At 33.8% G+C, this 27,481-nt stretch overlaps 1 pseudogene; it reads right to left on the reverse strand.

The window, feature by feature from the left end:
• The window catches only part of LOC113251124 (40S ribosomal protein S6-like), a 41,211-nt pseudogene extending 14,085 nt beyond the window's left edge, over window positions 1-27,126 (reverse strand).
• Window positions 27,127-27,481: the final 355 nt, after the last annotated feature.

A 27,481-nucleotide genomic window follows, 5' to 3' on the forward strand; every position in this document is an offset into this window, starting at 1 on the left:
GCTGTGCTCACTATTGCTTTGAAAAAGTTTTATTTATATTTTCTTTATATCTGTGATGTGTTCAAATGTGGTTTCCTATAGATTAATCATACTGGCTGTTTTTTCACTACAGTTTTTGGAACTGAGGATTGAATTTACAAAAACTTTGTGTGCTGCACCCCACCCCTCTCCCCACAAAACACATTAACCAAAAACAATGTTTCTTTCCCTTCCTTCTAGGATTGTAATTACATTTAGGCTTAATATAACTCCACATAGATGTTCTGCTTATTTTTGTACAAATCTTTCTCTCTCTCTCTCTCTCTCTCTCTTTCTCTCTATGGGATTCTATTAATGCACCTATCTTCAGGTTGGGTGATATATACAGACCTGTCTTCAAAGTCAAGGATCTTTTTATTGCTACAAAGTAGATAATAATTTTTTTATTTCAGTTTCTATTTTTTTTCAGTTCGAATATTTCTATTTGATTCTTTTGTAGAGTTTATATATCTCTGGGGAAATTCTCCAACTTTTCATTCATTATATCCATCTTCAATTGAATCATTTAAAAATATTTTTAATAATCATTTTAAAGTATTTTAATTTAATCACTAATATCAATATAAATATTGTTACTTGGTCTACTTCTGTTGATTGTTTTTCTCTTTTTATCATGGGTCATATTTCCTACTTTCTGGAAATCATATATTTTTAATCTTGTATATTTTTATGATGTATAGGTAAAAATTCTAGATTCTGTTATCTTTGTTGAAAAATGTTAGGCTTATTCAAGCAGGTTGCTAAATTTCTGGTACATGACCTTGATGCTGAGAAGTCTTTCTTTTGGGAGTTATCCAATAGTATAATGTTTGCCCTTAGGCCTAGGATGCACCTCTTAGTTCTGAGATATATTTCTCTTAAAGTTGGATTGTCTGGAGTTTCAATAATAAGTCCAAAGTGTTCATCAAAGCCCTCTAAATTGGTAATAATTGAAATCCAGACTTTCTCAAGCTTTCAGCAGCTACTAAATTTATACATATCACTTTTAGCCTGCAAGGTGTTGATTTCTGCTCTATTCCTTAAAGTCTCACTTTGTAAATGTATGATTTGAAAACCAGCAAATTTGAATTGAGTTTGACATGTTTTCGGTTCTGAGTGGATTCCTCTTTTCTGGAACCTTCCCTGTGTTCCTCAGCAGTTTTCCCAGCTCTGATTCCAATCTCTGAATCCTCCGCTAACGAAGCTGCATCTTTCCTCTTGTACTCTTATCCCCCGTGTTCCATATGAATTGAGGAGCACCCTGAAGTAACATGCCAGTTAAACATGGAGTCCCCCTTGTTTTCTCTGCTCGTTTTAAATGATATAACCTCTCCACTTTTCTGCCTGTTTTTTGTTTGCTTTCCTATGCCTTCAAACATTTGTTTGATTTAATTTAACCCAGAGTTTATAGGTGTTGTCAAGGGTAGAGATAATTTGGTGTAATTTTGGGTTTTTTCCTTTATCTCCAGAAGGAGAACATTTTTTAAAAATTTTCTAATAACACTGGAAATATCTCATTGATGATATTTGTCAATGTTACATCTACTATATACCTTAAATTATCATGAAAAAAGATAAAGATGCTATAATGTGGATATGAATGAAATATAGGAAAGTCTAGGGCATCGCTTTCAGTGATAAATCTTCAGATTTCTGAAACCTACAAATGAGTATCATTTTTCTTCTACCATTAAAAGATGTAAATTATGCTCTGATTTGTACAAAAATAAGTATTCATTTTGCTCACCTAAAATATACATGTGAATGATTTTCGTTTATAATGATGTGATTTCTTTTCAAAAAGAAGCATTCTAGTATGAATAAAATGTTAGTTTATAAAATATAACATGATAAAAAATGAATTTAAATTTTATTGGAGGCAGCAAGACAAAGAGACAAATAGATTTATAATCAGCATTCATTAGATGTTAAAGAATTGGCTAATTATTATAGCTCACTGATGTTTGTTTTCATCTACAAAATGAAAATTTTCTTAAGATTATTGTGAGTCAGAACTAGGATATTAAGTGCCTTTGTATTGCCTGTCACCAAGTATATCCTTCATAAATATTTTAACCTTTTCCCAGTTCAGTCAGAATCGTTTATAGGAATATACAAAATCATAATGCTTAACTAAAACTGCGTGCACTTATGTGTGCTTAGAAATAATCATTCTGTAAATTCTTGCTTGAATTTTTTAAAATTATATTTTCTATTAATTAACATGGCACTGTTTGACCCTCGGTTATTCTTTGAATTATTACTTTGTTTTCAGCATAAGAATTTGTACATGACTAATGCAGTAAACAAACTGACATCAGCCAGATTTTTAAAAATTGCTCACTTAAGAATCTTTTGTTTATCATTATAACATTCCTTATGAAAAATACATTAGTCATGAAAATAATTGAGAGTTAAGAAATAAATGTTCTCTCTACTGCTTTAATTTATCACAAAGTTTTTGATCCATTTCACTATCTATAAATATTTAAAATTCTAGTGACCTCTTTCCTCCAATGATTTATTGTTTATACATCATAAATTTTTCTATTATCTATCATTATGAAATAGATATGCATACTTTTTTCAAGAGTTAACTGAGAGTCAGCTTGTACTAATCAATAATCATCATATTAGTCATTGTCAAAAAAGAATAATATTAAATCCAAGAGCAGTGTAATTTATTTGAAAAAGCCTAGAAATATGAATTAACTAGCACTGATTCTGTTTCTGATTTTTCTGCCAATTCAGTTGAAGAGTATTAAATTTATCAAAATCTTTTTTGAGATGTAAAGAAACTTTTATGCTAGGTGACATTAAGTAATTTGTTCAATTATCTAATGGAAGTTGTGCAACCATATTTAAATCCAAACCTGTCTGACTATATAATCTGTTATTAAAAAATATATTTTAAAAGGTATATAATAAAGCCAAAAAATAAAAATAACTACCTTCAAGCTCATGCATCCATCTAGTTATTGCCCAAACTTCCTAAGCAAAGACTACTGAAAAGGTCCAACCCATATTCTCTCTTGTTCTATCCTCCACTTCATTTTTCAATATACCACAAAAATTTTTACAGCCACACTTCCCTAGGATTACTGATCTCTTCAATTCTAATTGTTAGTCCATATTTAACACCTAAGATGTTTTTATCTGTTACAAAAAAAAAATAACCAATTAACCAACCAAACAAAAAACATTACTCACTGCAGTTTATACTAATCATTTTTGTAAATTTTTTAAATTTGTATTTTCTACTCCCTCTCCACACTCCCCGCCCCTACTTAAGGGATTTGGAGGCAGGTAGCTGCTGTTATAAGGGAAGTAACAGGATAGTATCAGAGCCGGGCTCTGTCAATATCTTGGCTTGTTCCTCCAGATCAAATATGCTGGTTGCCACAGTTCCAGATAACATATCCATATTTAACTCCAGAAGAGATCACATGAAGTTTGTATGTTATCCCTTTATTCAAGTATGCAAAACCTCTCTCATGAAAACTCCCCAAACAATTTTCTCTTACATCTCATTGACGAAAGCTGGATAATATGGTCATTCATTGCTTCACCAGGGAACAGGATTCTAATTTTTTCATACATCCTCAAACTAAGATTCCCTTAGCAAAGCAAAAGGTGGGCAAATGTTATTAGGTAGACAATCACAGAATCTTCTCTACAATAAAATTATTTCTAGACTTTATCTTATTAACATTTGTTTGCTTACCTCATTGAAATTCTCTCGTTTTATGTTCTGTGATCCCAGATGCTCTTTCCTCCCACTCCTCTGGTTGTTCTTTATAATTTGCATCGTATTCTTATTTCTTTCTCAAATCTAATGTATTTCCTCCTCAAAAATTCAATCCTAGATTCTCTTCTCACTAATCACAGGAGTTTCAATGGTTCCGTTTGCATATGCTCAATATCTGATATTTGTATTTCCAGTTCACTCTCTTCCATTCATTAGACTCTGGAAAGAGCATCTGCTGACATGGGCCCCAAGCTAAAAAAGCCCCCCCCCACACACACACCCCACACTACAGCACACAGAATCAAGAGTAAAGAGAACAAAATATTTCTTTCCGTTGGTTGCTCTAAGTCATAGAAACAAATGCTGACTGCTTAAGAATGCTGTGGAGAGAGCTAGGGTGCATCACTGCCAATATTTGAGAGAGTTACTGCTTCAGAGTTCAGGGAGAATTTAATTGGCAGAAATGAAAAGATATTTAATTTACCTTTTCACGTCTTTCCACTTAGACTGCATGAATTCAGTGATTCTTGTATAATATTGTTTTCCAATAGTGCCAAGCATCAATTTCCTGTGTCTCCTTCTGTTCCACATCTTGGTTCCAGTGGCACTTTGTTAACATGACATTTACAACCATTCACTGTGATGGCTGAGAAAGGTTTTAGAATATTAAATAATTAATATCAGTATAGCTAGCTAGCTAGCTAAATTCATACAGCATATTTGAAGACTGATACCAATACATTTTTGGACAACTGGATAATAATGAAAACTAGAATTATAAATAATTATATATTCAAAAATATGTAATATAATACACTCACATTTTTCAAATGAATAACTACTATTTTAATGTTGTTTAATGAACTTAAAATGATCATCTTTGGAATTATGTTCATGGCTCTAAGAGAGATGTTAATGAAAAATGAGTTTTTCAGCAGCAACCAAATTTGGTCTAAAAGTCCAGAATCTCTTTTTTTAACTGGCGGTATGTAGTTTATATTTGTCACTTTGAGAAACAGGATCAACAAATAGCTATTATAGTTTTTATATCAAGTCAAGGATTACATAGAATATTTTCTGACTTATCTACATGTTTAATATCTTCATGGCCACATTATTATCTTAACCTGTAGCTATTCTCAAACACTCAATGAGGATACTGATTAATTACTGTTGATGCAATAACATTTACTTCAAACAAGATGCTACTAAATTAAAGAATTCAGAGAAATAATGGTGCCCTTCGTATGAAATACATATATGTACTTATACATACATTTGCAGATATAGGTGGATGGGGACAAATGGGTGAAGGTGGCCAAAGGGTACAAACTTCCAGTTATATTATAAGTAACTTGAGGACTAATGTACAGTATGGTGACTATAATTAACAACACTATGTTGTATATACATAAGTTGCTAAGAGGGTAGATCGTAAATGTTCTTACCACACACACAAAAATGGCAACTGTGCATCGATATTTGTGTTAACTGGACTTACCGTGGTCATCATTTTGTAGTATATATGCACATTAAATTGTCACACTATACACCTTAAGTTTAAACAATGTTATATGTCAATTATATCTCAAAAAAGGAGGAAAAAATTATTTTGCCTTCACAAGTTTGCAGGCTTATGGTTATGTAACCAAAGATTACAACATATTCCTTCTGTTTTTCTGTTGTGAAGATATGATTGTCAAGGCAGGAGGATATAACATATTTGATTTATTTTTTAGTTTAATTTGTAAATTTTTAGTTAGCATGTTATATTTAGACCTTGTTTGAATTCTTGCCCCAGATAAAAGTATAGAGAAATGCATTTCCTAGAGAATGTCCCTCTTACAAAACATATACAAGTGAGTTTATGTTCTTCCTTTCCAAACTTGCTTTTCCTCTTACGTATCTTAGCTCAGTGAATGGGACCATGACTCACTTAGGTGACTGAGTCTGAAACACTGGATTCATTTGAGTGGTGCACCGTATATCATGCCCTCTCATTGAATCAAAGACATTGCTCCAACATTTTTCCCTTCTCACTCTCCTACATCTTAATTTTTTTATTATCCACTTTATCACTCTCATAGGTACAAAAGCATGGTGTTCTTTCTCATATTTTACTGGAAAGAAGCCTTTCTTTTGACTGCACTTCCTTGTTTTAGGTATCAGTCCATTACTTTGCTCCCTATTGCAATAAATCTTCTTGAAAGAATCGTTTATCTTTCCTGACATGAATTCTTCTCTTCCCAACACCTCTTAACCTTATCACCATTTACTTGTTTCTGGTTTTTGCTTCTTTACTATTACTTTCAAATATACTATTGATTTCTATCTATTATGTTGATTGTTTTTACCTTTATTTCCTTGATAAAATATAATTCTCATGCTGACAGGGATATTTTCTCTCTCTTGTTCAATGATGGTCAAACAGGGGTCTATAAAGTTGACCAGCATTAAGTAGGAGCTCAGCAGATATTTGTGGAAGGAATCGATAAAGGAATTCTTGGCGATTACCTTTCCCTCAACATCGGCCTGTACCTAATAACCAATATATGCTTCATATTTCTTGATTCAGTCCACTCTATTATCTTTGCAACTTTTATGTTAATCTATTATTACTTCAAAATACAAAGTTTATTTAAAAACTACTTCTTCTTTATGGCTAATCCTAACTACCCCCTTTCCAGGAGCTTTTCCATTTCACAATCATAATTAAAAGTTATTTTTTCTATCTTCTAGGACATCTTGTTTTTTTTTCCTGGATCTCTATAAATGCTATTTACTTTTGCTATTTTTCATTTTTTCACTTTTCTATTCCCGCCACATTTTACTATTTGGCAAATGAGGAAAAAACTGGACTATACTTAATACTGAAAATAAGACTTGATTTTTATCTTATTGATAGAAATGGAATAAATATACTATTTTTGTTAATATATTAGTCCTGGGGCGCCTGGGTGGCACAGCGGTTAAGCGTCTGCCTTCAGCTCAGGGCGTGATCCCGGCGTTGTGGGATCGAGCCCCACATCAGGCTCCTCTGCTGTGAGCCTGCTTCTTCCTCTCCCACTCCCCCTGCTTGTGTTCCCTCTCTCGCTGGCTGTCTCTATCTCTGTCAAATAAATAAATAAAATCTTTAAAATATATATATATATATATATATATAATAGTCCTGGTAAGTTAGTAAGATTTTTCCCAGCCTGAATAGACATTCATGAAACCAGCCCTGGTCATTTTTAAAACCACAACAGTCAAAAACATTAAAGGTATTCAGGTATAAATCTTAATTTAGTTTCAAAATTTTGTGGAGAAGCAAGCTAACTTTGGAAAGCAGTAGAATCTGACAAGATAAACTCTTGGAGATAATCAGCATGGGATTTCCTTCAATAGATTTGATCCCAGCTCTCCTCTGGTAGTTTTAACCAGCCTTGGGCTGTTTTAACTCAGCAATAGATAGGTAGATAGATAGATAGATAGATAGATAAAAACAAATAATAATTAATATATTATTAATAGAGTATAATCAGTCTAGTAGAATGTTTAAATCTCAAATCTTCATGTCCAAATCAGAAATTCCCCACCCTCCTCATCATAGACTTCTAACTTGGGGAACTTGAACTTGGGAGAGATACAAACTGATCTTGTATCCTCTGTGTCCTCACTTTTTTGAGATTAGTTATTTCCGGGTTGGAGAAAGGAAAGACAGAGAGGGAAGGCACAGTCATCTTTTATACTGACACTATGTTTGCCTTGGAAGGTTTCCCTCTTTATGCCCTGGTTTGATCTGGTAATATCAGCCCCTTAGCTAAACCAACTTAACATAGCAAATTCCTCTTAAGTGGGTTCTGGTTAGTAGTTTTTCCAATAATTTTAATAGTTCTTTGCATACAATTAAAAAAGTTGAGTACTCTACTCCACCTAATGATCCAAAGTACTAGTTTAAAATGGAAGTTCTGTCTGTCTTTTCCCTACGTATACTGCACTGAATTCCCTTCCAAGCTTACTATCGTAAATTCTTCTCTTGGCATAACAATGGGTTTATATCCCCCCATGTTTTACGTGCAACATACCAATCTGTCCAGAGGATTTTCTACCATTCCAGTGGAAGCATTAGGATGGGCTGAGAGAAACGGCAGTGAACATGAACACAACATTCCCATTATGTAGCATATCTAAAACACCATCTCTTTCTCTCCAGGGGCCTTCTAGTATAGAAAGGAGGTGGAAGTGAAATCATGCTCCATGCAATAATGCTGCCTGCCAGACAAGTCAGAAGAAATTATTTGGTTTCAATTAGACATGGCTTTCTTTAAAATTTGGGCTACTTAAGCTTGACATCTGTACTTGGATTTGACCTAACCAGGAAGTCAGGATGACTCTTTAAATATGCTACTATGCTCACATTTGCTTGGGCAAGAACTTTGAAGTAAAAGCATAAAACTAAGTCTTAGGTTGGGGAACTGGGTAAGGAGGAGCAAGTAAACAGAGAAGAAGCAACAGGAAAAATAAAATTAAAAGGCTCACTGGAGGGGCACTTGGGTGGCGCAGTCGTTAAGCGTCTGCCTTTGGCTCAGGGTGTGATCCCGGCATTGGCGTTCCGGGATCGAGCCACACATCTGGCTCCTCTGCTAGGAGCCTGCCTTTTCCTCTCCCACTCCCCCTGCTTGTGTTCCCTCTCTCGCTGGCTGTCTCTATCTCTGTCGAATAAATAAATAAATAAATCTTGAAAAAAAAAAAAAAGGCTCACTGTAAATTCTTTTCAGAACAAATCCACACATCCTAAAGACATCATATTACATCAATGACAATGAATGGAACCATAATTAGGCAGTAGATATAATTTTAAAAATCAATAATATTAATAAGCAATATTAATCAGGAGAACAGAAGTGTTACATTTTTAATATAACAATATTAAAAAGAATTTATTAAAACTATAGTAATGGAAACAGATACACGCATATACGTGCACAGATAAATTATCTGTTATATATGTATAAATGTATATGTGTATTGTTTCAGAATTATGAAATATAGATTTAAAATACTTGCATGACATGTTTAGAGAAAAAAAATGAGCTAATTTATATAAGAATGGATAGTGTAAAAAATGACAAGATCATTAAACAGAAAATAACTTTTTATTTTTTATTTTTTTAAAAGATTTTATTTATTTATTTGACAGAGAGAGACAGCCAGCGAGAGAGGGAACACAAGCGGGGGAGTGGGAGAGGAAGAAGCAGGCTCCCAGCAGAGAAGCCTGACCTGTGGCTGGATCCCAAAACTCTGGGATCACGCCCTGAGCCAAAGGCAGACGCTTAACGACTGCGCCACCCAGGCGCCCCCAGAATATAACTTTTTAGAAAAGAAAATGTATTTTTGAAATTACAAACCCCTTGAACAACTTGAACAGAATGTTAAACAAAGATTAATGGAATTAGTAAACCGAAAAGTAGATATGAAAATTTATATGAAATTTAATACAAATTTTCGAGGACAGCAAAAATTTGAAACAGACACTAAGGAGCACTGAAGATAGAATGAGATATGTTATAGTATTTTTATTCAGATTTCTAGATAATGGGAAGAGAGGGTGTAGAGAGGCAGGATACCTATCTAATATATAAAAATATAAGTATAAATATACATTTAGTGAGAAAGAGCTATCAGCCATCACTTAAATATTTTCTTATAATAAAAAATTGTTTCACACCAACATAACCAGGCAAAAGGAAACAGGAATACCTAGTATCCACGATTGATTAAGCATAAACTCCTATAGACAATAACCAGAACAAGAAAGGGCCAGGGAGATATATTACATTACTCTACCATCCTGCTGCCACATAAGGAAAAGGGAAGTGCACAGAGGGATAAAACACATACCAAGTTCTTCCAGTTTTCATATGGTGATGGAGTCCTATAGAGAAGGATTAGTTATTGTTTTTTCAGGCAAGAGAAAAATTTAAAAATATAGAAAAAAAATATTTTTATCTAACATGAATGTAATATATAAAATATATTTTTGCATATATATATGCAGACATATAAACACATATTTTGCAGTAATAAATTGCTAAAAGCATGAAGCTCTACAAAACCAAATAAATTAATCCAAAGTATTACATGCTTTGAAGTTCCAGAAATATTCACTGTCCTTCTCTTTGAAACTATAACCATTAGCAGCAGTTACAGAGTCTTCCTATTTCTTTCCATAATTACTAAAATACTTAAGTACTACTGTAAAACTGAGCTTGACCCTAAAGGCAAATTGTCCCTATTGCTCTTTTCCTTCATCCAAGTTTACATCATAGAAAATGCTTCTCAGTGGGGATTTTGTACTGAAGAGCAAACACCTACGTATGTATGACCTATTTGATGAAGAAACAGAAATCATCACAAAAGCTATTGTTATTAGATTGGAGAAAATAGAGTTTAAAAGAGAATTTCTTCACATGTACCTTTTAAAAGTGCATGTTTGGTTTTTTTGGTTGTTGTTTAATTTTATTGTCGTTGTTTTATTACTTACGAGCATGGAACTAGGAAAATAAAGAGCAAGACCCAATTTGATTTTGCCATATATATTGATAAAATAATTTGATCAGTTTAATCCATAAAGTTATTAAAGATGTAGGAAAAAAGGCACTTTCTTTTGAAAAGATGAACATTTACAAAAAAGACATCATGTTAGGAATACTATCCAATGCCTTAGCCTGTACAGAGCAGAAAGATTTCCCATTAGTTACAAGTTTCCTGAGGGGCATATTTCCCTATGCCCAAAACTGTGTTTCTAAGTAACAAAAGACATTGTATCCTTAGAAAAAGTTAAACTCAACCTCCCAAACTAATTATCATCATTCATATTAACATTTTTTTTGCTAACCCCAGCCTCTCAATGACTTAGGTTAACAGGAACTTCTGAATTATACAAAAAAAGGAAAGAGGGGAAAAAGCATTATTTCACAGCATTCAAGGTCATTACGCTGTACACAATACCTGGGGTTAGAGAAATCCTGACTATCGGTTTTTGCATTAGCAAGGTATTAATGTTTCCCAACTTTCTTTCTTTTTTTTTTTTTTCTTGTTTTTTCCCCTCTCAGGCATGGAGTTTACAGTGTGAATCCATAAACATTACTTTTTAAGGAAGACTTTTTTTTCTTCTTTCTTTAAGACATGGGAATGAAAAGTATCGCCTCTTAATGTACTTAACGGTGACAGTTTTATGGAACTTTTTTATACCTTGACTACTTTCAAAAAAGCTTTTCTCAAAGTCATTGAAATTCAAGGGGAATTTAGTTTTTTAACTGTGTAATAAATAAAATAACAATAGTACTAAATGCCACAAAAAGTTATTACTTGATATTAGGCAACCAGATATTTCTCTTTTTTAAAATTCATTTATTTATTTTAGAGAGAGAGCAAACAGAGGAGGGGCAGAGGGAGAGGGTGAGAGAGAATCCCAAGCAGACTGTGCGCTGGGCAGGGAGCCTGACACAGGGCTCAATCCCATGACCCTGAGATCATGATCTGAGCTGAAACCAAGAGTTGGAGACTTAACTAACTGAGCCACCAAGGGTCCACCAAACATTTTTTAGTATAAATTATTTTTGTCTATACATGGAAATTGTATTTCTATTATTTTCAAACAATCTGAAAAGCATCAGGGGTATAACATTGTGAAAATGAACAATAAATTTTTAAACACACCTTAATTACTATGCACATTAATACAGTCCTTTTCACTGTATTTTTAGCTGTTATATATAGCTGTTGGGTGACGGAGATATTAATGTACATAGTTTAAGTGCATACTTTCTAAGTAAGTGCTACAATTCAATATAAAGTCATTTTTATAAAATTCATTAAATGATTTTAGATTTTATTTTTAAAATATGCATAATTTACATAAAGTCAACAGAGTGATAATCCTTCTGGTTTTAGTTTTTTGGCAATCATAGCCATTTTTTCTCTTTCTTCTGTCTTTTTTTTTCTTTTTTTGTCCTGGCTTTCCACTCCTAGTCTAGTCTCCACTATTTATCATACCAATTTATCTTGACAAGGAACACCCTCTATCTATTTCCCATGCTCATATAATTATTTGCAAACACATATGCGTATATATTTATTTGCATGCTCAGAAGATTATTTTTACTGCAATGTTATTATTACAATGCATTTGCTTCCTTCACTCAGCAATAACTTCTGCAAATTCTCCTGATACATTTCAAATTTGTTATTTTTGATTGGATAATGTTTATAGATCAATATGTAAAATAATTTCATAAGTTTTTCCATTGGTAGCCATTCACTTTGCTTGGAACTTGTTGCTACTGTAATGTGGCAATAAACATCCTTCCGTAGATTATTTTTTATGTTCCTGTGATTGTATTTATGAGAAATAAATTTCCAGGAATGGGTGTTGGATTAAAAGATTATCTAAATTTACCATAAAAATATTGCTGGTTTCTATTTTATAATTCAGATGTGCACATACTTAGATTTATGCATAAACGTTCCTATTAGCTTACTAACAAAAAATTCATTATTTAATTGCCATAACTTGGAGATCAGAATTGTTGTTGAAATACACCAGTTAATTCCATAACTTCAGTATTAAATCGATTAGTACAGCCACTTTTTAAACTGCAAATTTTTAATTTCCCTTAAAATTCCATATTATTTCTAAAAAGACTTGCATATCACCTATTCCAAATCAGTATTATGCAAGATCTTCAAAAAAGAAAAGAATTTCAATGACTCATTTTCAATAGTAATTATTCCAAATGCTAAAATGGTTTAATTCAGTGAAACCCACATCTATCTTGCCATAATTAAATACAGCTGCTTTGGCTCTCACTTCAATAAGGATTCATTTTTTAGAATATAATGACCCTTCTTATACAGAATACAAGTTATTAGGTCACCTGCCAGCAGTCTTCTCTCAAGCTACCTAATTATCATTCCTTTAAGCTTTATTCATATCTTATATTTCCAAGATTTGGATCATTAATTTTTCTCCCTTATGCATACATTGCATATTTTTCTACATCCTTTTTGGCCTTCAGACTTTCTGCAAAAGTTAGAATCTAGCCAAGTATTGCATAAGGTATTTTTATGTTTCCAAATTTTCTAGTTCAAGTGCTCAAAATTAAAATTTCTCCAATAACCTGGACAAAATTAATCATTTTTAATAAGCATGTACATTATTTCCATGAATTATTACTATACTCAATGGAATAGGTAGAAAAGGTTTCTTCCAATAAGCCATTGCTATTAGGTTTAGAAATGTCTATGTAATTGAAGGAGGACACGTTATAAAGGTCTCCACCTCTCTCTCAGCATTGTAGTGCCTTAGAGACAGCTCATGACTCTGTCCCTCTTCCACTCACCTCGTATCTGCATTTATTTCACTGTTGCAATTATCATGGTTATATTCATGACTTCTTGACAGTTACCACGGGATGCTTTACAAATCCATATTCATCTTCGCTCATTTGACTCCACAAAAAACCTAAATGGAAAGAACTACCTATTACTATAGAATACTTAAACACAGTAATCATTAGTAAAGCTCCTATCATGTATCATTACAGTTAACACAATTGCTGATATTCACTCAACAATTCTTTAGTGTGACAACTACTCCTGACCTTCTAAATAAGTTTTTGTTTATCTATTTTATGGCCCAGATCTTATTTGACTCTTTTATTTATGCCTTTGCATGCCAGCTGTTAATAGTCCTCTACTAATTCAAATATGTATTATCTATCACTGAGAATGTTGAAATAATCTATTATTATTATTCTGAGATTAGTTTTACCCCTTTAAAATTCATCCACATTTCACATTTCAGACAGCATGAGAAAATCAAATGTTATGGTATTATTAGTTGGTTAAATCCCATATATGTCTCTCCATAACCCATCAAAGAAAAGCATCCTACTTACAATGGCACATGAGAACTTCAAAAGCTGACATCATCTTCCATCATAAATCATTTAATTTTCAATTCAGTAATACCAATCTGCTTATGGCTTTGTGTAAATATCAGTTATAATACTAAATCGTAGTTCATTCTAGGTTTCTGTCTTACATATCTTTTTTCCCCATTAATATTTACTTTTACTGCAATATCCATCTCAAAAATCATCTTGAGAAGAAGTCTCTGAGCCCTCTCTACTTACATGATCCTTGTGCTTTTGTAGCATTCAGAACTTGACTTTTTCTAGATCTATCATAATAAATTACAATATTTTTTATTGATGTTCTTTCTTTAAGGTCCTTGAAAACTGGATCTTGTTTACTTTTTTCCTTAACCCCAACAGTTGTAATATTGAATTATAATAGAATAAATCCCCAAAAATTTTCATCAAAATGAAATATTTAAAAGTAGCTACTAAACCTACTTCCTAAATGACAGGTCCAATTTGAGTCTGTTCAGGTAAGCTCCTACCACAGACTTCTATAACAATGTAAGCTCATATAATCTTGGACAACTACAAAAATAAAAGTACTTAAAGATACTAATAAGTGAACAAAAGCAGGCAGATTCTGGAGGGGAGTCAATACTTACAAGAGGAGTGAAGCATGGGATGAGTGATCACATTTTTTGGATTTATCCTAAGGGAAGGCTATACAGTTGGAGAAACAAGTGGTGGCTAGAACTTTGATACAGAACTCTATAGACTTCCCAGCCTGAAGAACCAGATGGCAGAAACTGGTGTAATCTAAACTGTGGGAAATTAATAGGGAGCGTTCTCAGATGTTGCTTCTCCTTCATGCTTTCTTTCCTCTGCTTCTGGAAATCCAGTTACAAGTAAAGTAGAACTTTTAACTATGCTGTGTAAACATCTTACATTCTTTTCTGGGTTTTCCAACATTTTTTCCCTTTTCAGTTTGTGTGCTTTTCAGTGTCCTATTCTTCCATTTTTTAGTGAGCTTTTCAGCTGTGTCCAACCTGTTAAATTTGTTCTTTTACTTTCATTGTTAATTATCGTACATTTCACTTCAAGAATTCTCATTGTATTTTTATAGAACTGCTTTTTACCTGAAAAAAAAATTAAATCTCACCATTTTCACAAGTATATTAATCACATTATAATTTTTAATCCATATTGATAACTCAAGAGTCTAGACATTTATAAGTTAATTTCATTTGTTATTGTTTTTCAATTGGTCTGGTTTAACAGTCTGCCTATTTTTTGAGAAATTATCTGAAATAGTGTATGAAAATAGTCAAAGAGGTCATATTTAATCATCAGAAATTTAATTAAATCAGGTTCAATGTACCTCAGTCCAAATGTTAGTTTTCAGAATTTGTCCTCTCTCTTTCCCATTTGCTCGTAACTGTGTGAATTAGCCTATGAGAGACTTAATTGAGAGAGTGGAATTGATCTGTGCTCTTCCTTGTGATAATTCCTAAAGTCTAATTTTTATTTCCTCACAACCAAGAATTCTGATGATTTCATTAAGCTATTCAACATTTTAACAGCAGTCACTTTCTGTTTGTATAGCTTAGGAATCTGGAAACACATCAACAATTAGTGCTGTAAAATGTCAAGCTCATTTCTCACTAGGAATTTAGCCCTTCCAGTCTGGCTGCCTTGGCTGCCCTGAAATCCAATTTTCTTCTTTCCTGCCCTGTTACCTACTAAAATCTCGCAGATATTCCTTCGTTTTCTGGTAGGATGCTCAGTGTTTCTCCCCAGACTGCGTATCAGCAAATGTCTTGATGGAAAAGCAGAAAAAAGTGCCAGATTCACTACAATGATGTAATCTTCTCCCTGGGATCCTGGTTTCTCCAATCCTAGCTAATTTCATGGCTCTCTGATGCCTTCAAACTAATTTTTTAAACCCATTATACTAGTCTTTGATGGGAGTTTTGATCTTCTGCAAATTGGACTTTTGTGTCCAATTTGCAGAAGATCAAAAGAAAGTGGTAGCACTATTTTTTTTATAAATGGAAAATAGATTTCAAATAGATATTGCAAAATGCATAATAAATTATTACTTTTATAATTTCCTCTTTGCTAAAATTATTGCATATTTTCCTACCCATTTTTATTATGAAAAATTGTGTTCTATAATCCTAGGACAATTATTGTCTAATTTTATATCCTGTTTAATTATTTAATTTACCGTCATTTGATCATATACTAGTACGTGGTATTTTTATTTTATTATTTTATATTGTTATTTGTCAGACAGAGAGAGAGAGAGCGTGCACAAGCAGGGGGAGCAGTAGGCAGAGGGAGAAGCAGGCTCCCCTCTGTGCAAGTAGCCCGATGTGGGACTTGATTCCAAGACCCTGGGATCATAACTTGAGCCAAAGACTGACACTTAACCGACTGAGCCACCCAGGCATCCCTAGTATGTGATATTTTTTGACTATATTTCTTATGTTGTACTTTTCATCCCTGTGACTTATTTATTTCATAATTGGAAGTTTGTACCTCTTAATCCTCTTCACCTATTTCACCTATTCCTCGACCCTCCTCCCCACCTTTTGGTGAACATCCCTTTGTTTTCTGTATTTGAGAATCTCTTTCTGTTTTGTATGTTCATTTGGTTTGTTTTTTAGATTCCAGATATAAACGAAATCATATGGTATTTGACTTATTTCACTAAACATAATACCTTCTAGGTCCATCTATGTTGTCATGAATAGCAAGATATTCTTTCCTATGGCTTAGTAATATTCCATAGCTATGTATCTATACAACCTCTTCTTCATCCACTCATATGATGATGGACACTTAGGTTGTTCCCATACTTTGGCTATTATGAATAATGCTTCAGAGAACATGGGAGTTCAGATATCTCTTCCATACTGTATTCATTTCCTTCGGATATATAATCAGAGTTGGATTGCTGGATTATATGATAGTTCAATATTTAATTTTTTGAAGAACCTCCAAACAGTTTTCCATGGTGGCTACACTGATTTACATCCCCACCAACAGTTCCTTTTTCTCCACATGCTCACCAACACTTGTTATTTCCTGTCTAATAGATACTAACCATTCTGACTGGTGTGAGGTAATATTCTATTGTGCTTTTGATTTGTATTTCCCTAAGGATTACTGGTGAACATTTTTTCATGTGTCTATTGATCATCTATATGCCTTCTTCGGAAAAATGTCTATTTACGTCCACTGCCCATTTTTAAATAAGATTGTTTTGGTGCTGAGTTGTCTGAGTTCTTCATATATTTTGGATATTAACCCCTTATTGAATATATTATTTGAAAACGTCTTCTTCCATTCAGTAGGTTCCCTTAACTTTTGGGGGGTTTCCTTCATCACACAAAAGCCTTTTAGTTTGATATAGTCCCAATTGTTTATTTTTGCTTTTGTTTCTCTTGCCTGATGAGATAGTCAACAAGCTATTGCTAAGGCCAATCTCTCAGAGATTACTGCCTAAGTTTTCTTTTGGAGTTTATGGTTTTGTCTTACATTTAGTTGTTTAATCCATTTTAAGTTTATTTTTGTGTGTGGTATAAGAAAGTAGTCCAGTTTCATTGTTTTGCATGAGGCTGTCCAGTTTTTCCAACACCATTTGTTGAAGAGACTGTATTTTTCCCATTGTATATTCTTGCCTTTTTTTTTTGATAGATTAATTGATCATATAAGCATGGGCTTATTTCTGGGCTCTCTATATTGTTTTATTGATCTCTGTGTCTATTTTGTGCCAATATTATAATGTTTTGATTACTATAGCCTTGTAGTATAGTTTGAAACCTGGGATTGTGAAAGCTCCAGCTTTATTCTTCTTTTTCAAGATTGCTTTGGCATACTATTTCTATTTCCTCAAGTGTAATGGATTAAAAATGAATGTGCTGTTAGAAAACAAGCTAATTCTTTCATTATACCACAATTCTCTCCATTTAATTTTATATGACTAGAGTGAAAACAAATTATTTAATGCTTCCATGCACATGTCTTTCTATTAATACTTGTAATATTGATGCTATATTTCTTGAAAAAGCTGCATTTTTTTTCATAGAGAGAGACAATGGAAGATAAAGAACAAAGTATTCTTTTTCTCTTTACCAAAAACAGTTAAGAGTCACACATATGTATTATATATTTTACATAATCTTTGTAACACAATGTGTTAGGTACTATTATTACTCTCATTTTATAGATAAGAAATGAAGACTTAGGTTAAATAAATGTCAATTCCCCAAGATGACACGTAAGTGGCAAAAATTAAATTTTAATCCATATCATGACCCTCTACATTTTTAAATTATTAACTATAATATCATAGCAATGTACAAACCTTCAGCTGCATGCACACACATATATAGAGTTGTGAAACAAGAAAGATATACACTTAAGATATAATACATGCATAAAACCATTCTTGTTTAATAAAAATGTGAATTTTATCAATGTACTTCAAAAAATTCTGTATTCACAGATATATTTTTTCTATCACAAATCTTTACACCATGGAAGTGAGAAAAATGCCTTCATGGATGCATTACTTTAATATTATTTTTAATATTTAAAAATCTGTAATCATGTTTTTCAAATATTTTTTTCTGTTAATTTGAATATCTCTTTTTTTTGAAGGTTTTTTTTTTTTTAAGATTTTATTTGTTTGACACAGAGAGAGAGAGCACAAGCAGGAGGAGCAGCCAGCAGAGGGTGAGGGAGAAGCATGCTCTCTGATGAACAAGGAGCCCAATACAAGGCTCCATCCCAGGACCCTGGGATCATGACCTGAGCAGAAGGCAGGCACTTAACCGACTGAGCCACCCAGATGTCCCTGTAGTATTTTTAATACCTGATACAACCCGCTTTTTTTAATATTCTATTTTTATCTGGTTTATTAAAAGGATACCTGGAAATGGCTTCACTAGAATATCAAAAACAATATGTTAATTATTTAATATTCTTGTCTTACAATCTATTATGTTCAAATATTGGAGAAAACCTATAATCTCAAATTAATCAATTTATTTTAAATGTAGTATTTTCATATTAGCCTTATCATTGCTAATTAACATTATAAAACAAATAATGTTTAAACATGTGCATGTCATTGATATTTCAAGATTAAGAATCACTTCTCAGGGGCGCCTGGGTGGCACAGCGGTTAAGCGTCTGCCTTCGGCTCAGGGCGTGATCCCAGCGTTAAGGGATCGAGCCCCACATCAGGCTCTTCCGCTATGAGCCTGCTTCTTCCTTTCCTACTCCCCCTGCTTGTGTTCCCTCTCTCACTGGCTGTCTCTATCTCTGTTGAATAAATAAATAAAATCTTAAAAAAAAAAAGAATCACTTCTCAATAAAGTTGTTTAGAGGGCACCTGGGTGACCACATCGGGCTCTCTGCTCAGTGAGGAGCCTGTTTCTCCTTCTCCCTCTGTCTGTCCCCCTGCTTGTGCTCTCTCTCTCTGCCAAATAAATAAAGTCTTTAAAAAAGATAAAGTTGTTTAAAGTTTATTCCTTAGTCCTGAAAGATATTAAATATTGACATACATTTTTAAAATCCATCAATGTTCTAATATCTTTTCCAGGAACAACATTATAAATTACTTACATATGTACTTATTGCATATTTTGGATATTTTGGGAAAGAACAATTTTTAAATTTTCTAACATGAAACTTTAATTACAGAAAATTTCAGAAATATCAATATATTTGTCTTTGTCTAGATTATTTCTAAATTACCTTTTACATGACAATGATATTTTTTACAAAAAATATTTGTAATGTGATAATTCCATATATCATCTTTAATATTGTCAGGAAATCAGCTGAACTGGCAGAGAGATTTGAACTGCCAGGTGTCAGAATAGCCAGTTAAACAAATAGTTAAAAATTAAATAGTTAAGACTTTAATCAGTTATTGAGACAGTATAACCAAGAGTCTAAAATCGGAGAAAACACTGACCTATCTTGTTCCATTTTGGTCAACACCAGGGGGGAGGAGGGTTATCTCACTATTGAGGAAGTCCCAGTAAAAGGTTCTGGCAGGTTTTGGATCCTGTGCTGAGGGAAAGAGTGAGACAGGGAAATTAGTAGTGGAAAGTATTGGGTATTTATGTTGGGGAGAAGTGTCTTCAGTGTTACTCCCCTAACTGCTGCCACCTCCTGGCACACACACAAGGAAGCCTCAGCAGAGATAGCTGAAGACCTCTTGGCCCAAGGACTCAGATAGAGATCTAGGAGGCGCCAAAGCTAGGAGTACAGACATGCAGAAAGCATGGTAGGCCAAAGGGCCTGAATTCTTGACTACAGCTTCCTTCACAGAGTGCAATGTACTGGCTATGCACCAAGCCACGTGTGGGGAGAGCAGCTTTCCTGGGAGGACTGTCAGGTAAACCTTTTATAATTGTGTGCGGTCAGACCTGAAAAACTAGCCTTAAGAACCTATAGGTTTTCACCAGGAGGCAGACCCCTCAAATACATATTGATATATTGTGTTTTTTTATTCACTGCAAAATATTTTAGTTACTTCAGGTCACAGAGGTATAGTCCATATAGTCTGGAGTTGAATTTGTATTTCATTGTTGCTATAGTTATTTTCAGTGCACCACAGACTGATTCTATCAGCAATAGGCTAAGTCTACTTTATGCTTGTGGTACGGTCTATCATGCCAGAGGATTTTTCTAAGTTTTCCTGTTCCAACAATCTGTAGGTCCTGTATCCATGAATTGCAGCATATTCCCCAGAAGTAAAGTATTGTTGCTTGTTACTTAGTCCAAGACTCAAAGAAGAGGCAGGAGGGTTCTCTGACTTAACTGGTGTTGCCTTAGTCTCAAGCACGGTCTATGTTCCGGGGAACGATGGGTAGGGTTTTCTCAGTGCCTTTCTTCCCATGGCAGTAGTCTCTGCCTTGAAGCTCTGTGTGGTCTTGGGCAGGAGGATGTTGCTAACTCTCATAGTGGTAGCAGGTCTCCACTTTGTATCAGTACACGATTCCAGGCCCAAGAGTGTCTTCTTCCTCTCCTCTAGGAGTATATGGCTTTTACTGCTTCTCCTCCCCAGGTGGCATTTTACCTGTGTCTAAAATTAAAGGCGGAGAGATTCCCTCCTCCTGCCTTTGTGGAAGACTGCTATTTTTTTGTTTCTGGGTACTTTGCCAAATGCTACAAATGCAGTCCTAATGTGATGTTTTAAATCAATTTTTGTGTATAGTACTTTCTTTTTTGTTTTCATTATCCTTATGTCATTTAGTTTTGTAAGGACTATGGTTACATGAGTACAATGATATTAGACATTTATTTTTCTATGACCGTTTTGGGGCATTTATTAATATGTCCTTGAATGATTTCCCCATCAGAGCAAATGAATAAATACACACACTACTTCATCGTGGTGCTTCATTGTCATTCATAGCACAATGTACCATAACTCATTTAATTATTCGCATATTGATAGAGACATAGTTTTCTATTTTTATGCTATTATAGTAGTGAAGGCAGGAATTTTGTACATACATCTTTGTACATGTGAGGAAATTTTACCGTAGAATACATACTTAAAAATGTAACATTGCGTTAAAGGGACATTGAGATTTCCCCCTGTTCTTTTCATTTCTATCATAAAATAATCTGAGTCCATATGACAAATGATTTCGCTTAGTGGATTACAAAAAAATATTTTTTACAATGAATGTGTAATTCTTTTCTAATATTTCCTTGATAAGCTATATGGCCTTTAAGGAAACCTACATTTATCCAAAAGAAATAAACCTAGGTTACTAATTAAAAGAATGCTTAGATTTTTCATAGCTCTATAAGTTTTCCTCTTCCTCTCTTTTTTTTTTCTTTGAACATTTGTTTTGTTTCTTGAATTTCACATATGAATGAGATCATATGGTATTTGTCTTTCTCTGACTGGCTTATTTTTCTTCACATAATATTTCCTCTCTCTCTCTCTCTCTCTCTCTCTCTCTCTCTCTCTATATATATATATATATCTCACATCTTCTTTATCCATTCATCTATCAATGGACACTTGGGTCACTTCTATAATTTGGCTGTTGTAAATAATGCTGCAGTAAACATAAGTGTGTATACATCCCTTTGAATTAGTGCTTTTGTATTTTTGGGTAAATACCCAGTAGTGAGATTACTGGGTTATAGGGTAGTTCTACTTTTAATTTTTTGAGGAAACGCCATAGTCTCTTCCACAGTGGCTGCACCAGTGTGCATTCCCACCAACAGTGCATGAGTGTTCCTTTTTCTCCACATCCTCACCAACACTTCTTTCTTGTGCTTTTGATTTTAGTCACTCTGGAAGGTGTGAGGTGATATCTCTTATAGACTTCATTTTTTTAAAGATTTTATTTATTTATTTGACAGAGAGAGAGTGAGCGAGAGAAAAGAGCACAAGCAGGGGGAGCAGCAGGCAGAGAGAGAAACAGGAGCAGACGTTTAACCGACTGAGCCACCCAGGCCCCCCTATAGATTTCATTTTTAAAACAATTTTAGACTTACAAAAAAACTGAGAAGAGAGTTCCTATAGCAATACCCAGTTTCCTCTATAATTAACATCTTATATTAGTACACATTTGTTAAAATTCATGAACAACTGTTAATGTATTATTATTAAATAAAGCCCATTAAAAATCCTTAAATTTCCTTACTTTTTATCTAATGTCCTTTTTCTGTTCTAGAATCACATCCAGGATACCGAATTACATTTACATTTGTTTTCTTAGGCTCCCCTTGGATGCAATATTTTCACAAACCTAGCTTGTTCATGAGTCATTGACAGTTTTAAAAGGGTACTACTCAGGTACTGTGTAGAATTTAAGATTCAAGAATTTGCTTGATATTTTTCCCATGATAAGACTGGATTTACAGAGTATTGGGGGGAAGATCACAGAAGTAAAGTGCCATTTTTATCGTATCTATCAACTGTGCTTACTAGCAACATAATGACAGTTGATGTTGGCAATGACTCACTGGACTGAGGTGGTATTTATAAGGTTTCTCCACTGTAAAGTTCTCTTCCTCCCCACCTACCTCCATATTGTACACTTTTGAAATAAGTCACTTGCTCAGTCCACACCTATGGAACAGAGAATTATGCTCCCTCTCTTTGAGTGGAGAGTACCTACGTAAATTATTTGAAATTATTCTGTATGGAAGGTTAGTGTTTCCTCCCCCATTTTAATTTATTGAATCAGTTATTTATGTCTATATGGACTCAATATTTATTTTGTATTCTGGGTTATAATTCAATAGTATTTTTGTTGTTCACAAAAACTATTTTGGGACCCAGTCCCTTTCTAACCCCAACCCCGTCAAAAGGATGGAGTCAGGCAAGGGAGAAACCTGGCACAGAAATGTCCCCTGTCCCTCAACACAGAAACCTGGAGAGAGGTAGAGGGGCACGGCAAACAATTCACCAGAGGTAGGAGGAGAAGGGTAATGTTAGACCAAAGTGATAATTATAAAAGAAGAGCAGAAGGTGGGGAGTACTACTGAAGACCCAGAAAAAAACAAGAGGTATGGAGTTGGGAGCCAGAAGAGGTGGAGAAAGTGAATCTCGTGGGTAGGACTCTGTTTCGCTTGCTCTTTGGTCAGTCGATCCATCTGGGGGCCATACACAGTGCTGAGTACAACAAACTATCATCACTCTTCCCAAGGCCAAAACCACAGTGCCACAGTCCCTGTGAAAGGAATGAGGTAATAGCCCAAGGGGGAACTATTTTCTGAAACCAGAAGCATCTGAACCCCCTTTTGGTAGACCAAGAGTGCATGTTTCTGTCTTGGAGCTCCTTTCCCTAATAATCACAAATGGAATTCACATCTGCTGTGGAATTTCCTCTGTATTTCATACCATCTTCAGAAGTTCATTGGAATTTGCAATGTGTATTATAGCTGCACCACACCTAGCTTTCTTCTGACCGTTAGGACCTGGAAGTCAAAGTTGCCAGTTGAATCTTGGAAACAGTAGAATAAAGACTAACTTGTTGCCCCGGGCTGAAGATAGTGGGCTCTGGGGCTGTAGACATTGGCTTGGTGAACTTCCATAAGGAACTCCCAAAGGCCTTCATGGCTCATGGTAGCCCCAAGGAGCTTTATCTTGACTATTTACCATGGAAATCATGTGGAATGTCAGGAGATAAAAACCATAAAACTGTGGCCTCAGGAATTTCTCTTTCACACTATACACTGCCTCCAACAATTTGTCAAAGTTACATTTATGTATACTATCAGATCCAGTAGCTTCTGCTTTCCGTAAGGTCACTTTGGCTATGAGTTTCAGGTAGTGGTTTTCCTTGTGACTTCAGTTGTCTGATGAGTCCATGACAAGTCTTTGATTTTCAGGATGTTTTCCTTATTCTTGTTGTAAGGATAGGAGTGATAACTTCCAAGGTCTCTACATGTCAGAATTGACACACCAGAAATATTCCAAAGTCATTTTTCTTATTTCAGTTTAAGGCTCTAGTGTTTGTTCATAAGTATAGGTGTATCATCAGTCTTCCTCACAAATTTAAAAGAATACTCTGTTCTAGAATAAAATAGAGCAATGCATATAAAATAGTATTATCTTTTGAATCCAAATTTTCTGTAGTGTTACATTGATCTTGTAAAAATCAGAGACAAGTTAGTAGGCATGCAGTGAAACAGAGTACACAAAGAGAGAAACCCAGTTACATCAGCCTGAAGTCAGTTCCTGATATAAAATAACAGCAACAACAAAATTGAACATAGTAGTGTGCTGTAATAAAATGAAGGAAACACTATAGATACAATATCACATGAAAACACTGAATAAAAACAACAATTCCCAAAACAAAACTAAGTGTGTTTATTTGATATATTTTGAACAATATATCTGATAAAGAAATATAAGTTTTTATGTTTTCTGTCAAACATTTTGCCAAATAAATTCTTTAGATAACAAAATCAGTAGTTTAAAATGAACAGTACCACTATGGCATTTTCTATTTTAAGTAGTTTCGTCTTTTTACCAGATGGTTTGTCACTGATTTAAAAATTAAAAAAAAAAAAAAGTCGGGGCGCCTGGGTGGCACAGCGGTTAAGCGTCTGCCTTCAGCTCAGGGCGTGATTCTGGCGTTACGGGATCGAGCCCCACATCAGGCTCTTCCGCTGTGAGCCTGCTTCCTTCTCTCCCGCTCCCCCTGCTTGTGTTCCCTCTCTCGCTGGCTGTCTCTATCTCTGTCAAATAAATAAATAAAATCTTTAAAAAAAAAAAATTAAAAAAAAAAGAAAGAAAAAAATTAACATATAAACAATAGTTTTTCTATAAAATTTAATACATATTTATTTTATCTTTTCGTCATGTTCCCAACATTATTGGGCAAGCTAACAATTAAGTACAAATTTTTTAAAAGATTTATTTATTTTAGAGAGAGAGAGAGTGCATGCACATGCATGAGTGGGGTGCACAGAAGGAGAGAATCTTCAAGTAGACTCTCCACTGAGCATGGAGCCCTATGCAAAGCCCCATCTCATGACCCATGAGATCATCACCTGAGGTGAAACCAAGGGTGGGATGCTTAACCAATTGAGCCACCCAGGCACCCCTAAGCACAAAATGTTTTAACACATTTTCTTTACCTATACTCATAATTTAGCACTTAGCTGGAGAATAATCACAGGTAATTTTAAAGCAATAAAAATATCTCTGAATTGTCACAGGGTTAATATTTATATATGAATATACATGGGAATACTAGGAGACAGTAAGTTCAAAAGCTACCAGGATTTAATGAGTGGTATATAAAAAATAGAAAATGGTGAGAATTAGGTGAAATACAGCATTTTTAAACTATCCAAAAAACGGCATCTGCTACTCAGTTTCAGGTAATTGCTAGTATAATTACTTTTAAAGAGATGCCAAAAAATGTAGATTTTTGGTTTTAAATAATAGATCAATATTTTTAACATGATACGAGCAAAATCATTTATATCTACTGGCTGAATTTGGATCCATGCAAAAATTGTTTAACTCCAGAATACAAAGTCCCAGTGATTCATGATAAGTAATAAATTCTTAATTTAAAAAATTATCGTATATGCACATGAATAAAATATAACTTTTTAAAAGACAATTTTGGGGTCGAAATAATTTGCAAACCAAGATAAAATATCCATACTCCATATAAGCTATCACTCCCAACCACGGTAAACATTAATGATATTCACTGATACCTCCTTTTCTTTGTGAATACACAGAAAACCTAGCCTCCCAGTCCCTTTATGCTGAAAAGGAGCCATAGGAGCAGTTCTTGTCAGTGAAACAGAACTGGCAGATAGATATGTGTATCATATGTGGTCTGAGAGCATGAAAGTTACAGAGTAAATCACCAATCTCTGCCTCCTGCCATGCATTATTTAGAATGCCCATGTTCAGGTAACGGAGGAGCAAGATTGAGATATCTTGGTTTGAGGCCCTGGAGATTCGCCAAAATCTGCAGAAGACTTTGGATGAGCAAGAAATTAACATATGTCTGTAGAGCCACTAACATTATAAGCTTAAGTATTATTGCAGCATAAACTACCCTCATCTGAAAAATATAGCAACAAAGAAAGCTATGATATTTGTATGACAACTACTTTAATTCACGCACTCAACATTCTTTAACACACTGGTATTAAGAATGAAAGTGAAGATATTCATCACTACAGATTTTGCAGATATCAAAAAGATGAAAGAATTTTATGAAAACAAATTTGGGTGACACACAACAAATCTGAAGGAAGAAATGAAGACAAATTTTAAAAATCATTTTTAAAACATCTTAAGTCGAGAATACTTCATCGGTGAAATAGTTTTGAAATTGACAGCTTCACTGATTTTTTTTCCCAAAACTGATTGTCTATCACTAATGAACTCTTCCAGATAATAGAAATAAGTCAAATGTTTCTTAATTCTTATCATAAAACCAGAATTAACTTAGTACAAAACTGAACAAGGCATTACAAAAAAGAAAGATTTAAAGACCAACATTTTTTCTGCATGTAGATGCAAAGTTCCTATGAGAAATTATTAAATCAATTCTAGCAATATATTAGAGAGGATAATGCATTATATCCAGGTAAAATTTAATCTAGAAAGGGAAAAATATTTAATATTTGAAAATCACTCAAATCAAATAATTCAGCTGATTAATGGAGAAGGTAAAAATAACATATGAACATAGATACATGCAAAATTGATTGGTACAGAAAATATTTACAATAGTAAACACATTAATATTTGATACATTTATATTAAAACACAATAGCCTTGAAATACCTTTCTTAGAAAGATAAAGAATTCTACAAGAAAGTGTTTCATATTATAGTGAACCACTTGACTTACCATACCTTCTCAAGGTCAAGAATAAGATTTGAATGTCCAACATCACCACTCTTCTTCAACATTGCAATGTCGGTATAGTCAGTGCAATATAGTATATATAAATGCAAAACATGAGACTTGGAAAGAAAAAATAAAACTTCCTAGTTTACAGAAAACAGTATTGTATACTTTCAAGATTCAAAAGAATATACATATAAGACAATAAAATTAATAAGCTAATATAGCAGTCACTCAATTAAACATGAACACACAAAAATTAACTTTGGTTTTTGGACCATGAAAAGACAAAAGAAAATTATTTTTTTAGATTTTATTTATTTATTTATTTATTTATTTATTTATTTATTTGAGAGAGACAGAATGAGAAAAAGCACAAGCAGGGAAGCAGTAGAGGGAGAAGTAGAAGCCCACTCCCAG

Source organism: Ursus arctos, unplaced genomic scaffold, assembly GCF_023065955.2.
Source record: "Ursus arctos isolate Adak ecotype North America unplaced genomic scaffold, UrsArc2.0 scaffold_10, whole genome shotgun sequence".
NCBI classification, from domain to species: Eukaryota; Metazoa; Chordata; class Mammalia; order Carnivora; family Ursidae; genus Ursus; species Ursus arctos.